The following is a 12,354-nucleotide window of genomic DNA, read 5'->3' as shown; positions in this document are numbered from 1 at the left end:
ATCTAGAAACCAGTCTATCTGAAGGATTCTACTGAGTTTAGAATTTAGTATAACAGGAGAGAGTGGGTGAGACCCTTCTGATGGGGCCCTGAAGCCAAGAGCATTGGCTCAGCTCTGAGTGCCCAAGCCATTGCACACTGCTGTGTTGGCATGGCGTTTCTGCAGGCCATTGGTACTCTTACTGTTTTGGCCATGTAATTCATCGCTCACTATTCAACTGTGACAGGTGTGCTTAAAATGACATACCTGTTCACAGCCTATATGGTGACCAGGACCCTGAACTAACTTGGACCTTATGTCAGAAGCAACAAAAGACATACTAATATTTTCTTGATTTTCAAATTGGTAAGTTAAATTGTCTACCCTTGCGTAGATTCTCTTCAGGCAAATGAGGAAGTGCCAGTTAAAGGTAGTGTGTAAAATCAAAACAAAAATTAAACTGGCACCTGCGTGATGAACAAAAATTATAATCAATGGTACAACTGTCTGAAGTCATTTTCATTTCCTTCCATGAAGTGGGCAGAGTTGTGGGGCTAACTCTCTTCTCTCCTCCCTTTCCCTCTCGGTCCTCCCCCCCCCAACCCCCATGTCTCTCTCTCTCTCTCTCTCTCTCTCTCTCTCTCTCTCTCTCTCTCTCTCTGTTTTGGTTCCTTCTTGCTCTTTTTAGGGCCTGCACAGACCCACGGGTAGCCACTGATCACTCTCACTTCTGCTGAGGAAATGACAGCATGCTTCTCTAAATGGTGGAACGAAAGAGAAAACAGATGTTCTGATACCAAATGGTCAGACTTTGGAGGGTTAGCAGTATTCTCAGGACCAGTAGGACCTAGAATATCTGAGTCTGAAGAGCACTGGGGAGTCACTGGGGGGTGGGTCAGAAGACTAAGACAAGAAAAAGGGAGGTGGGCGGATGTCTGTGTGTTATCTGCTCTGCTGATCCCTCTCGTGCATGATGCAACACCTGACTTTAACCCTCTTGCTATGGTTTCTATTTGGGTCTGACTTGGGGACTATCTGCTGAATCAGTATCTCTGAGCAGAACCAAGAAATTCACCCCCAAAGAGGAGTCACTGTATTAGTCAGGGTCTCTGAACAAAGTTAGACCCAAGAAACAGAATCCTCTGGTCTGAAATGGTCTCTTGTGTGAAATTCTCTGCTTTGTACGCAAAGGAAAGAACATGCCGGTAGGAGCCTGCTCGTCAAACGAGGTGTGAATCTAGCTTCTTCTAGAAAAAGCAGCCTGCGTCACATCGAAGCCAGATTTGGTTCTTTGCTCTGAGAGCGGTTAGGCTAGTGGAGGGCAGGCTTCCGTGACAACTGGTACAGGGACAGGTGCAGTGTGGGTCCCACAGATATGAACTCTGATAAATCGTGCATGAGCTACTCTGCGTAAGAATGGAGAAGAGAGCAGCCCAGCTCCCACCCTCCTGGGGTTCCCATCGCAGCCTGATCATCTGCAGCCTTCTCAGCCAGGAAGATGTTTCAGATCCTGCTTCGTTAGAGTGTCTGGGAGGAAGGTAAGTGGTACTTTGATTCCCATTCTGCAGCTGGGTAATGTGGATTCCAACAAAATTAGATGAGGGTCACACAGAGGTCAGAGCATCTGAAAAAAATTATCACAAGATTTTTGATGCGCACTGAACAGTTTAAACTGAGAAGTGAAGAAGACTTTTTTTTTGTCGGCTTATCTAAAAGGAAATGTGCCGCTCTGAATATCTCAGTTTCATTTATTCAGCAAGTATGTAGTGAGTGCTACCATAGGCAATAAAAACAGCAAACAAAATAAGGACTAATGAGGCATGTATACGTGTGTGTGTGTGTGTGTGTGTGTGTGTGTGTGTGTGTGTGTGTGTATGCCTGTGTATGTGTCTCTGTGTATGTCTGTGTGTGTCTATGTGTATTTATGTGTGTGTGTGTGTGTGATGTGACATGTTAGGTAAAAAGTACCTTGAACAAAACCAAAACACAGCAGAGAACTAGAAAGGAATAGAGGTGCCTTGTGTAGGTAGGCAACTATTGGGCAGAACTCTAAATAAAGGAGCAGACTGTGTAGTTGTCCAGGGACCCCAAAGAACATCAAGTGCCAGGCTGTGAGATGTGCAGGGGCAATGAAAGTTTGAAGAACAGCAACATAGGCACTAAAGCAGAGAAACAGGGCAGAGATGAGATACAGGGACAAAGAGTTAGCTGGGAGAGGGACAACCCTGGCTGTGGCAGCAGGAGAGCTGGGGTATCACTGATGGGTTTATGTCCAGGGCCACTTAGGATCTCCTGGGATCTCTCTGGCTGGAGGCAAGGCTCAGTGTATCCACATGAGCATGCCAACAAAAGAGCTATCTAGCTGAGGCTGGCATCTGAAGGAGAGATGGATGGGGGCTGTTTTGTTTTGTTTTAACTTGTTCTAAAGTTTGTTTCCATTATCCCTTTCTACCTTCATAGCATTGGAAAATGGTGAAAAAATTACTAGTCATATATAGTGAAATGTAATCACAGAGTAGTAGACTGTTTTGTTTTGGTTTGGTTTGTTTTTCATGTCAGTTCAAACCACCTTCCTGATATCTGAGATGGATCTTCCTAGTTATGAGCTAGTTAACGTGGATCTGAAAAACAGCAGGTAGTCAAATATGTGCATGTCCCAAAATGTGTTCCTGTAGTTGGATTAGCTCATAGAAATTACAGTTGACTGGATTTTATTGATCCTCCTTTCTGAACTTGTAGTAATTCATTCCTCTTCCTTAGGCCCATCGTGAATAAGAATTTCCCTCTCCAATGCCCCAAGTATTTTATTTAAAAATCATAATTATATGAGAGTCTACAAAGTATGCTTGGGCTGGTTTTGGTAAATCCCTTTGATACATAAACTTCTTTTTTTAAAAATCGTTTTTCCATGATTCTATGAATCTCATGGCATTCTCATGCATCTCTATCAAATGGCAGAGGTCCAGTGATGGAGAGAGTGAAGACAGATAGCCAAGAGACTGAGCGGGGGTTGAAGGGAGGCAAACAGAGTTCCCAATCAGACCATTTAGCTGATCTTTAAGTCCATGATTGGACATGTGTTATCCCAGAACAATTGTTATAGACAAAGGCCCTATCTTCCTCAGTCATGGCTTTACACACAAGATAAGATGACATCTATATTTGCTGCTGGTTCACCAGCTACTATCTAAGATCTGGGCCCACTAGGATTTCCCATCTTCCATGTGTCTGCTATGTCAGCAGTGATGGTTCCCCTCTGACTTCCTCCAAAAGATGTGTTGAATGAGACTATAAGCTTGAGGCCAAACGACTTGAGGCTTATTAATAATGGCCTGAGTCATTTGTGCTGCCTTTGACATATATTATTAACAGATTCCAGGAAGTTCCCTTGCCTCCCCTCAGTGGCCTTTCACAATTAGCCTTTCTACTAAAGCACAGTGAACCCAAGGCCTCCTCCTCCGACGGAAACTGAATCCAGCGACTGTCAGTCGCTCGTCATCTTTAGTGAATTTATGTACCACACATCTGCCGTTCTAGCTCACATGGGAGAAAGGGAAGACTAAATATGCATGAGAGGCCATAGTCGAGTGACGGCAGATGGAGAGGATCCCCAGAGCAGGCGCCTCCATACGTGGTAAACACTAGTTTGGGGTGTTTCTTGACTCTAAGAAAAAATGAAATCCTTGCAAGGCAGACCCTTGGAATCATTATAGCCAGTAGCCACAGAAGTGAAATTACTTAAAGAAAAGCATTGAGCCCATGAAGCATTATATGATTTTAATAACCTCTGGCCAGAGTTGTTTAAATAATCTCTTCCAAAACACCTCACACTTTACCAGTTATATGTGTCCCTGTGTCACCCCAGCCTTTAACAAATTCTTTTCCCTTAAGTATTTCTGGAAATGCCCAGGGGTGCTAAAGATGTGGCTGGAAATAATTCCAACGAGTGTCCTCAGCAAAGCAGGAATCCACGGGTCCAGGCTCATGTGCTTCCACTAAGACAGCACTCAGGACTAGAAGTCTGTCCCCATTTCTGTAGAGTCACTGCTACCAGGAAGTCCTGCAAGACTTGAGCTGATGAATTCAGAATGCCTGCCGAATGTCTGTGTTAGAGCCTCGCATCACCTCCTTGCAAGGCAGCATGAGACAGAGCCCATGGCGCTGCCCTTGAGAGGCAGGTGTGCTCGATCTCAGGTGCCTTGGTAGCTCACAGACCTCCCTCAAACGTTCCCATCTCTATCCATGGACTGTGGCCAGACTCCAGAGTCCTCCTCTGTTCTGTTCTTGCTGCTGTCATCCCCACCTCAGGGACAGCTAATCCAACTATTACTCAAAGCTAAGTGTCATTCCTGGAAGCCACTCTAAGCACCCCACTGAAAAGCTGTGTGAACCCCAGTGCCACTATCTCATATAACCTATCATCCTTACGAATCATACATACCCTATCTCAAGGCTGAGGAGTCAACCCTTTCTCAAGTGCTCCCAGGATAGCCGAGTCCAGACAAGCTCTAGTCTCAGCCTGGAGATGGTCACCCTGCTGTTGGATGATGTCAGCCTTTCTTACTGGAATTGCACTGCCCATTTGTATCTGCTCCATGGCATGCTCCTTTCCATCAGTCCTCCATTTGGGAGCACCCCGGTTTTTCCTACAATGATTTTCAATTTGCCAGTGAAGAGCATTTCAGTCTTTCTCTGGAGAGTCCTAAGCCCTACTGGACCGATTTCTCTTTGTTTCTCTCTGTCTGTCTGTCTGTCTGTCTCTCTCTCTCTCTCTCTCTCTCTCTCTCTCTCTCTCTCTCTCAAACACACAAATAAATAATAATATATAAATAAATATTTAAATTATGTCAAAAGTGGGGACATCTTGTTAGTAGTTGAATATAAAGGCTCAAACCCAACCTGAGCAGGCCCTTACTGTTGATGCAGACACCAACATATAGTATACCAACATCTTGCTCTAAAAGCATTTGTCTAAATCTGTGATGGCTGCCACTACACCACAGACCAGGCTCTCGAACAACATATTTCTCTGATACTGTCCTCTGGTCCCATTATGAGTTAGGGCTGCAACCTAGGGATGTAGAAGAAGCTGCAGATCCTTAGTCTATAGCAACATGCATCATGAAAGCTTTCTTCGTAGAGAGGTAACATACTCTTGAGAAGAGAAAGATTGCTTGAGTTTGGGATTTTAAAGTTAGTCAGAGTGACAAAGTGAGACCTTCTCAGAGGGGTGGGGGAGGAAAAAGAATGAAGAGGTTGAAGAAGGAAGGATGAAGATAAGAAGAAGGGAGAGCTAAGGTTATATTAGGAGAAGGTTTTTTTTTAAAAAAGTAAAAACAAATGTAGAGGAAAATAACAATCCACCATCATCCTCCCTTCTCTAGTTAAAATTTTGAGTTTTCTGTAAATTTATTTACTATAAATTAACACAGAGTAGGAAACAGAACATAATATAAAAGTGTAAAAATCACAGACATAACTAAAAGAAAGTTGGCTTCATCGTGTGTACATATGTAAGTACATATTCATACATATAAATATGCAGACTTATCATTTTTCTGTAAGGATAAGATAGACTTAACTGCCCTTTAGTGAGATAATGGTGAGTTTCTCTTCAATGTTTATTATTATTATTATTATTATTTTATTGCTATACTTCTTCTTTTTCCCTTTAATACATATTTCTCAGTAGAAAGTCTTTCTAAGAGAGCTTTTGTGTGTGATTGACAGATATGATACATGTGTATCATAGAACATCCATGATAGACAGTGTACTGTGATTTAACACTGAATCATGGATGCTCCATTACAAAGAAATTACCTATGGCTCCATTTCACCTCTGTTTTGCAATAGGAAGAGTGGAGAGAGACACAACCCCTGATAGTCTTCTGCCTCACAAATGTAACGTTTCCATAACACTGGCAAATTTCTTGACTTTTCATGCCTCAATTTACAAGTCTGGAAAATGAGGATTCTCTTGCCTATTTAATAAGCTGTAAACTTCCAACCAAGGATGAGGCATTAGCTTAACCATATGATGGAGATCCATTACTAAGGCAAATTAATCAGTGCTATGTTATCAGAACTACTGTTTAATCCTAGAACTATCCTCACTATTATGGCCATACATCTTGGACAAATGACATCACTTCTCTTTTCCTTAGTTTTCTCATCTATAATGTAGATGAGAAGTGCTTCCCTCCTCAGTGAGCATCAGATAGGACAGTGGGAGTGCCATGTGCAGGCTGCAGTCATTGCCATTCCTTATGATTAGGAAGTGGATTGGGTACATCGGATGGCTGAGAGTCATTGGCTTTCCATTGCATGTTCTCTAAGAACTGTGGTAGGAGAATGTCTGCAGCATGTAGGTGTAAGAGCCATCAAAGACACAGAAGTCACCTTAGCCAAAATGCCAAATCAAAGTAGTCAGGGTTTGACAAAATGTGTGCTCCAAAGTCACAAGCCCTTGGAACAAGGAGTGTGTTCCAAGCTACTTTGATGGTCATAGGAGTATGATCGTCAAAATGGTTAGGGAATTGAGGGTTTCAATGCACACACCCCTAAACACACACATATACATGCACACACACACATACATACATACATACATACATACATACATACATACATACACATAAACATACACACACCCTTACACACACATACCAACATCGCTTCTATTTTACAGCCAAAATTCTTAGCTGATGAACAAAGCCATTCCTTCTTGGACCCTCAACCAGACCTCATTTCCTGGGTTTCATTAAATGTTACCATGTGCTCACATTGTGGGCCATATGGTTTCTGTCTCTATGGCCTAGCTCTGCCATTTCAGTGTGAAAGCAGCCACCTGAGATGCATAAATGTATGAGTGTGCTGTGTCCTAATAAAGTTTTAAAAATCTTGGCTGTGGTTTGCCAACTCCTGGATGAGAGCATGGTAAGCCAAGGGTTGCACAATGAAGCTGAAAGACAGACAGACAGGAGCCAATCAGGAGGCATTGTGGGATCAGAGCACTACTTCAATTTTACCCCTAGAACCTGAAGAAGTCTGAGGAGCATTTTAGAAAGGAGTGTGACTCAGTGTCGAAAACTCAGCCTTGGAGATCCAACCTGCAGCTTTTGCACACTGCATGGCCATTTTTTGTCCCTTCCTGTGTGGAGTCCCCTCCTAAAGTTCATGAGATACAAGCCTGCAGGGGTGTCACAAGGTAACATTTGTCATTTTGGTGAGCTTGCCATGGCTGAGACTTTCATCCACAGCTTAGCAGACTAGGAACCCCAATCTGTGCATCCTTGTTCTCTGCCAGACTTATACTCCAAATCCAAGTGACTCCAAGTGCTGGGATTAAAGGCGTGCGCCACCACCATCCGGCTATACTCTCTTTCTTTAATTATGAACAGGACTTAGCTATAGTTTTGACTTAATAGTCTTACTAATTGACTTAATTACTAAGTCCAACTTACTAATTCTCTCTTTAATTTATTTTATAATTAGTGGGTGGAGCTTTATTATGACACTTCATAAATAGATAGATATAGATATATATTATTGTACTTTGCTCAAGTGATCCTTATGAAAAACACAGATGCCAAATGGGAGTAGTCTATTTTCTTATCTATAACATAAAGTCCTTAGAGAAGCACTAAAAGCAACTATGGTGGTTAGTGTTTATTATTATTTGTATTACCAAGCACAGTATAAATCTATCTATGCAATTACTTTGTTAAACCTTTAATTAATTAAGACTATTAAGTCAAAACTATAGCTAAGTCCTGTTCATAATTAAAGAAAGAGAGTATAGACGGACGGTGGTGGCACATGCCTTTAATCCCAGCACTTGGGAGGCAGAGGCAGGTAGATTTCTGAGTTCAAGGCCAGCCTGGTCTACAAAGTGAGTTCCAGGACAGCCAGGGCTACACAGAGAAACCCTGTCTTGAAAAAAGAAAGAAAGAGTGGGGGGGAGGGAGGGCAGGCAGGTGAGAGAGAGAGAGAGAGAGAGAGAGAGAGAGAGGGAGAGGGAGAGAGAGAGGGAGAGAAAGAAAGAAGAAAGAAGAAAGAAAGAAAGAAAGAAAGAAAGAAAGAAAGAAAGAAAGAAAGAAAGAAAGAAAGGAAAGAGAAAGAAAGAAAGAAAGAAAGAAAGAAAGAAAGAAAGAAAGAAAGAAAGAAAGAAAGAAAGAAAGAAAGAAAGAAAGAAAGAATATAACTTCATTTGGAACACAAAGCTACTGAGTGGTTGAAATAAGAGCTGAACTCTTACAGTATAAACCAGAGTCTAACACTTAACTAGTATAACATAGCATCTTATAAGAAAAAGTTAAAGCAGCAGGAGATGTAGGGAGAAGGCAGGTGAATCCCTTTCAAATATCTTGAGGACATAGTCTGATATATACATTTCTGCTATGAGTGGCATGCCTGCCGATCATTGGCTCATAATGTCCTTTAGTTACAATGCTTTCCACTGCCATATTGACCCTAACTTTCTCACTAACAAGAGGCATCCCAGACAGTTGGGTATGTAGCTCCATGGCAGAGGATATGCCTAGCCAGCATACACAAGACTCTGCATTCAAACCAAGCACTGCACAGGGACAAAAAGAGGAATTCCCAGATTCTATAACCTCCCATCTGGTGCTGGAAGGTAACTAGAATCATGCAGTATGTGGTCATTTATGTTTGGCTTTATCCACTTAGACCAGTGGTTCTCAACCTTCCTTGTGTTGTGGCCCTTTAATACAGATGTATGCTGACCCCTAACCATAAAATTATTTTTGTTGCTACCTCATAAATGTAATTTTGCTATGGTTATGGATTCTAGGGTAAATATGTGATATGCGGGACATCTGCTATGTGATGTATAAAAGGGTTGAGACCCACAGATTGAGAGCTGCCGACTTAGAACTTAAAGACAAGACGTCTCTGCATACCCTGGTTGGCACATCTTCCCTTTCTGTGGATCCACAGCATCTTGCTATGCAGACCACACTTGTTTTCTCCTGCATCACCTGACAGGCATTTACATTATAACCATTTGACTAATAGGGATAACATCATTGGAAACGTTCAAGTATAGCATTTTGTTTAGAAATGTAGAACTTCACTCAAGAGACTTCCTTTTTATATTTTTCTTTAATTGGTTTTTGAAATTTTTATATATGAGTACTGTATATATGCCATTTCCACACCTCCCTCCCTCTCCTTTCTGACATTTCCTATTCTCACTCAGATTCATGACTTCTTTAATTATTATTACATAGATATATAATCATACACACATATACACTATGCTGGCTGGTCTTATGTCAATTTGACATAAGCTAAAATTATCTGAAAGCAGGGAGACTCAATGGAGAAAATGCCTCCATAAGATCCAACTATAAGGCAATTTTTTAAAATTAGCAATTGATAAGGGAGGGGTCAGCCCATTGTGGGTGGTATCATCCCTGGGAAATCAGGCTAAGCAAGCCATGAAGAGCAAGGCAGTAAGCAGCACCCCTCCATGGCCTCGGCATCAGCTCCTGTCTCCAGCCTCCTGCCCTACTTGAGTTCCTGTCCTGACTTCCTTCAATGATGAACAATGATATGGAAGCCAAACAAACCCTTTCCTCCTCGATTTGCTTTTGGCCATGGCATTCCATCACAACAATAGAAACCCTAAGACACATACATATAAATTGCCGTCGAGTTCATTTGGTGTTGTGTGTATGCTTGTGTGTTTAGGGCTGATCACTTATGATTAGATAACCCAGCAGTGGCCTAGTTCCTGGAGGAGAATGATTCTTCCTCTCTCAGCAGCCACTGATTGCCTGTAGCTCTTCATCTAGACGTGAGGGCATTCAAGAGTTCTGCCATCTATGCTGACAGGTCAGTTAGTCTTTGTTATTGTGAAGATCTTGTTTGAGTAACCAAATTGTTGAGATTTTAAGGATGCAACTTTCCTGTCATGTATGAAAATTGATATCTCACAGCAGCTATCCTGATCCCCTTGGGTTTTATAATCTTTTAACCTCCCTCTTCCATAGTGTTCTCTGAGCCTTCAGTGTAGGGGCTTTGTTATAGATGTACCAATGGACTTTATTACAGATGTACCAATTGGGTTTGGAACCCAATGATCATTTGTCTTTGTAATTTGATTTAGGTTTAGATTTCTGTAATGCTCTCCATCTGCTTCAAAAGTAGGGTTTTTTGATGAGTGGTGAGTGCTACACTTATTTGTGGATATAAAAATATGTATTTGGAATGCAGTTAGAAATTACAGCGGCTTAAAAAAGAGGCAGTAGTATATCATCCTCTAGGGTTTATGACCTCACCAGCTATGGGTAGTTGGACAGGTTTATAATACCAGACATGAATTCCCTCCCATTGAGCAGGCATTGAGTCCAATTAGACAGTTGTTGGTTACCCCAACATATAAATGCCACTATTGTTCCCTTGGGTCATCGTTGTGGTTGGTAGGCTTTGCATCTAGGTAGGACTATTAATTGTTCTCATCTTGGAAGCTTGCATAGCACCTTATGATACTATGAGAGCTAGTCCTCAAGGAAGAAGCTTCCAGGTCAGGTCCAGCTCAATTCCTCCAAGTCTTGTTTATGAGGTCTATGTGTCTTCAGTAGTGGTGCTTTACCTTCGAGTTCTGGGAGGCAACAAAGGGCAACGGCACTAACCCACAGTGTTCTGGAGTTTCTCAAACTCTTCTAAAGATCATATACTAAGTCTATGCTTAACTCTTTAAGGGGATTGCAACATGTACTCCATAAGACTGAGCAATTTTGGAACTCAATTATCACTGTGGTAGGGTTATGTTTCTCCATATCCTCACCAATGCATTACATTCCTTTTCTAAAATTATGCCTAGCCTAGTAGAAATAGAATAATATCTCTTGTAGTCACAGCTAGTAAGGTTATACATTCTTTAACATGTTTAAATTCTTTTAAGTAATTTATTTCCTTTAGGGAACTCTATGCAAGCCATTTGTTGTCATTTTATTATTGAGTAGCAACAATTCTTTATATATAATAGATCTGTGCTGCATCAGATATATGATTTGCAATAGTTCCCTCAATCTGTTAGCCAACATTTTATTTTCTTCATGATATCTTTGGAAATAGAAAAGATTTTTAATTTTGATAAAATTTAGTTTGGCTATTCCTTTGATTGCCTATGCTTGATATCAGCTCTAACCATTATATGATCCAAGATCAAAGAGACTTGCCCATATGTTTTCTCATAAAGATTTTATAATTTCACCTGTTCAATTAAGTCTACAATCCACTTTGAATTTACTTTAGAGTATTTTATTTTCCATGTGTTTGTCCAATTATCCTAGCACTGTTTGTTGAGAAAGATTGTATGTCTTTGCATTTTGGTGAAAAATCAGTTGATCTAAGACTTATGTTTCAGGACTCTTTATTCTGTTTTTCATCTAAACATCTGTTCTTATGCCACACAATTTCGATCAGTGTAGCTTTGTAGTAATTTTTAAAGTTGGTAAGTATGAGTTCTCCAATTTTTCCTCTTCAAAAATTATTTTATTGTTTTGATTTAACAACACCGTAAGTCATTAAGTCAAGAAATGAAGCTGCAACTTAATAAAAGAAAGCCATGTTAAGAAGTCCCTGGGACCTCTGAGTGGTGTGTAGTGCTTTCTTTTGTGGAATTGATTGGTTTCCTCTCCCTTCCAGCTCTGAAAGCCAAACTAGCTTCTCTTTCAGAGTCATCTTACAAATGAGGATGGGACAAGAGACCGGTAAATACTTGGTCACATATCTAGTGAATGTCTTCTGCAGTTTGGTTTCTCAGATGTGTTCTTAGATAGTAAATCACACTACCTCGGATAAAGATTCCTGGACTCTGCCCTTAGGCTGGAGGTTGGAGGTGAGCTTGGATAGCTGCATTTTAAACAAACTCTCAGGTGATCTGAATGGAAATCAGTGTTTAAAGGATGGCCATGCAAAGTAGCATAAATGTTAAAGCAAAGCAGGGGAGAGGGAAGGCCTTGGGATCATGGCATGCTTTGGGAAAAATGATAGTGACATAAAGAGAAGACAGTACTGGTAAATGGGAAGGGAGGGGGAGAAAAATACACGGTATTGACTCCTAACAACGAGGCAGGGCTGACTAGCCATCAGTGACACTTCAGCTCCCTACTGTGGCCTTCCTGGCCTCACCTGCAATCATGTCACCTGCCCTGAAGGAACATGACCTTCTTCCTAGCTAATATCACTCCTACAGTTTAGAAGAAGATGAGAGTCCTATGGGGAAGTCAATGATCTCTCAAAGCAAACAAGCAAGACTCAAGAGTAACAGCTGACAGTGTTCTGTATCAGGACTGCTCGTACTAATCCCATCTTCCAACAACCCCAGGGATATAAAATAT

General features: G+C 41.3%; 1 protein-coding gene across 2 annotated transcripts in view; it reads left to right on the top strand.

The window, feature by feature from the left end:
- Window positions 1–1,258: 1,258 nt before the first annotated feature.
- The window catches only part of Nr3c1 (nuclear receptor subfamily 3, group C, member 1), a 108,877-nt gene continuing 97,781 nt past the window's right edge, over window positions 1,259–12,354 (top strand). Inside the window, exon 1 of one of the 2 annotated variants that reach the window (NM_001361212.1) lies at window positions 1,259–1,517. The gene's annotated coding sequence lies outside the window, so the exon portion shown is untranslated. The remainder of the gene's footprint in view (window positions 1,518–12,354) is intronic. The other variant, XM_006525662.2, reaches the window with a different exon arrangement.

The sequence above is a fragment of the Mus musculus genome, chromosome 18, assembly GCF_000001635.26.
Source record: "Mus musculus strain C57BL/6J chromosome 18, GRCm38.p6 C57BL/6J".
Classification (NCBI taxonomy): domain Eukaryota; kingdom Metazoa; phylum Chordata; class Mammalia; order Rodentia; family Muridae; genus Mus; species Mus musculus.
The sequence above is the reverse complement of the archived record's forward strand: the minus strand, read 5'-3'. Positions and strand labels throughout refer to the sequence as shown.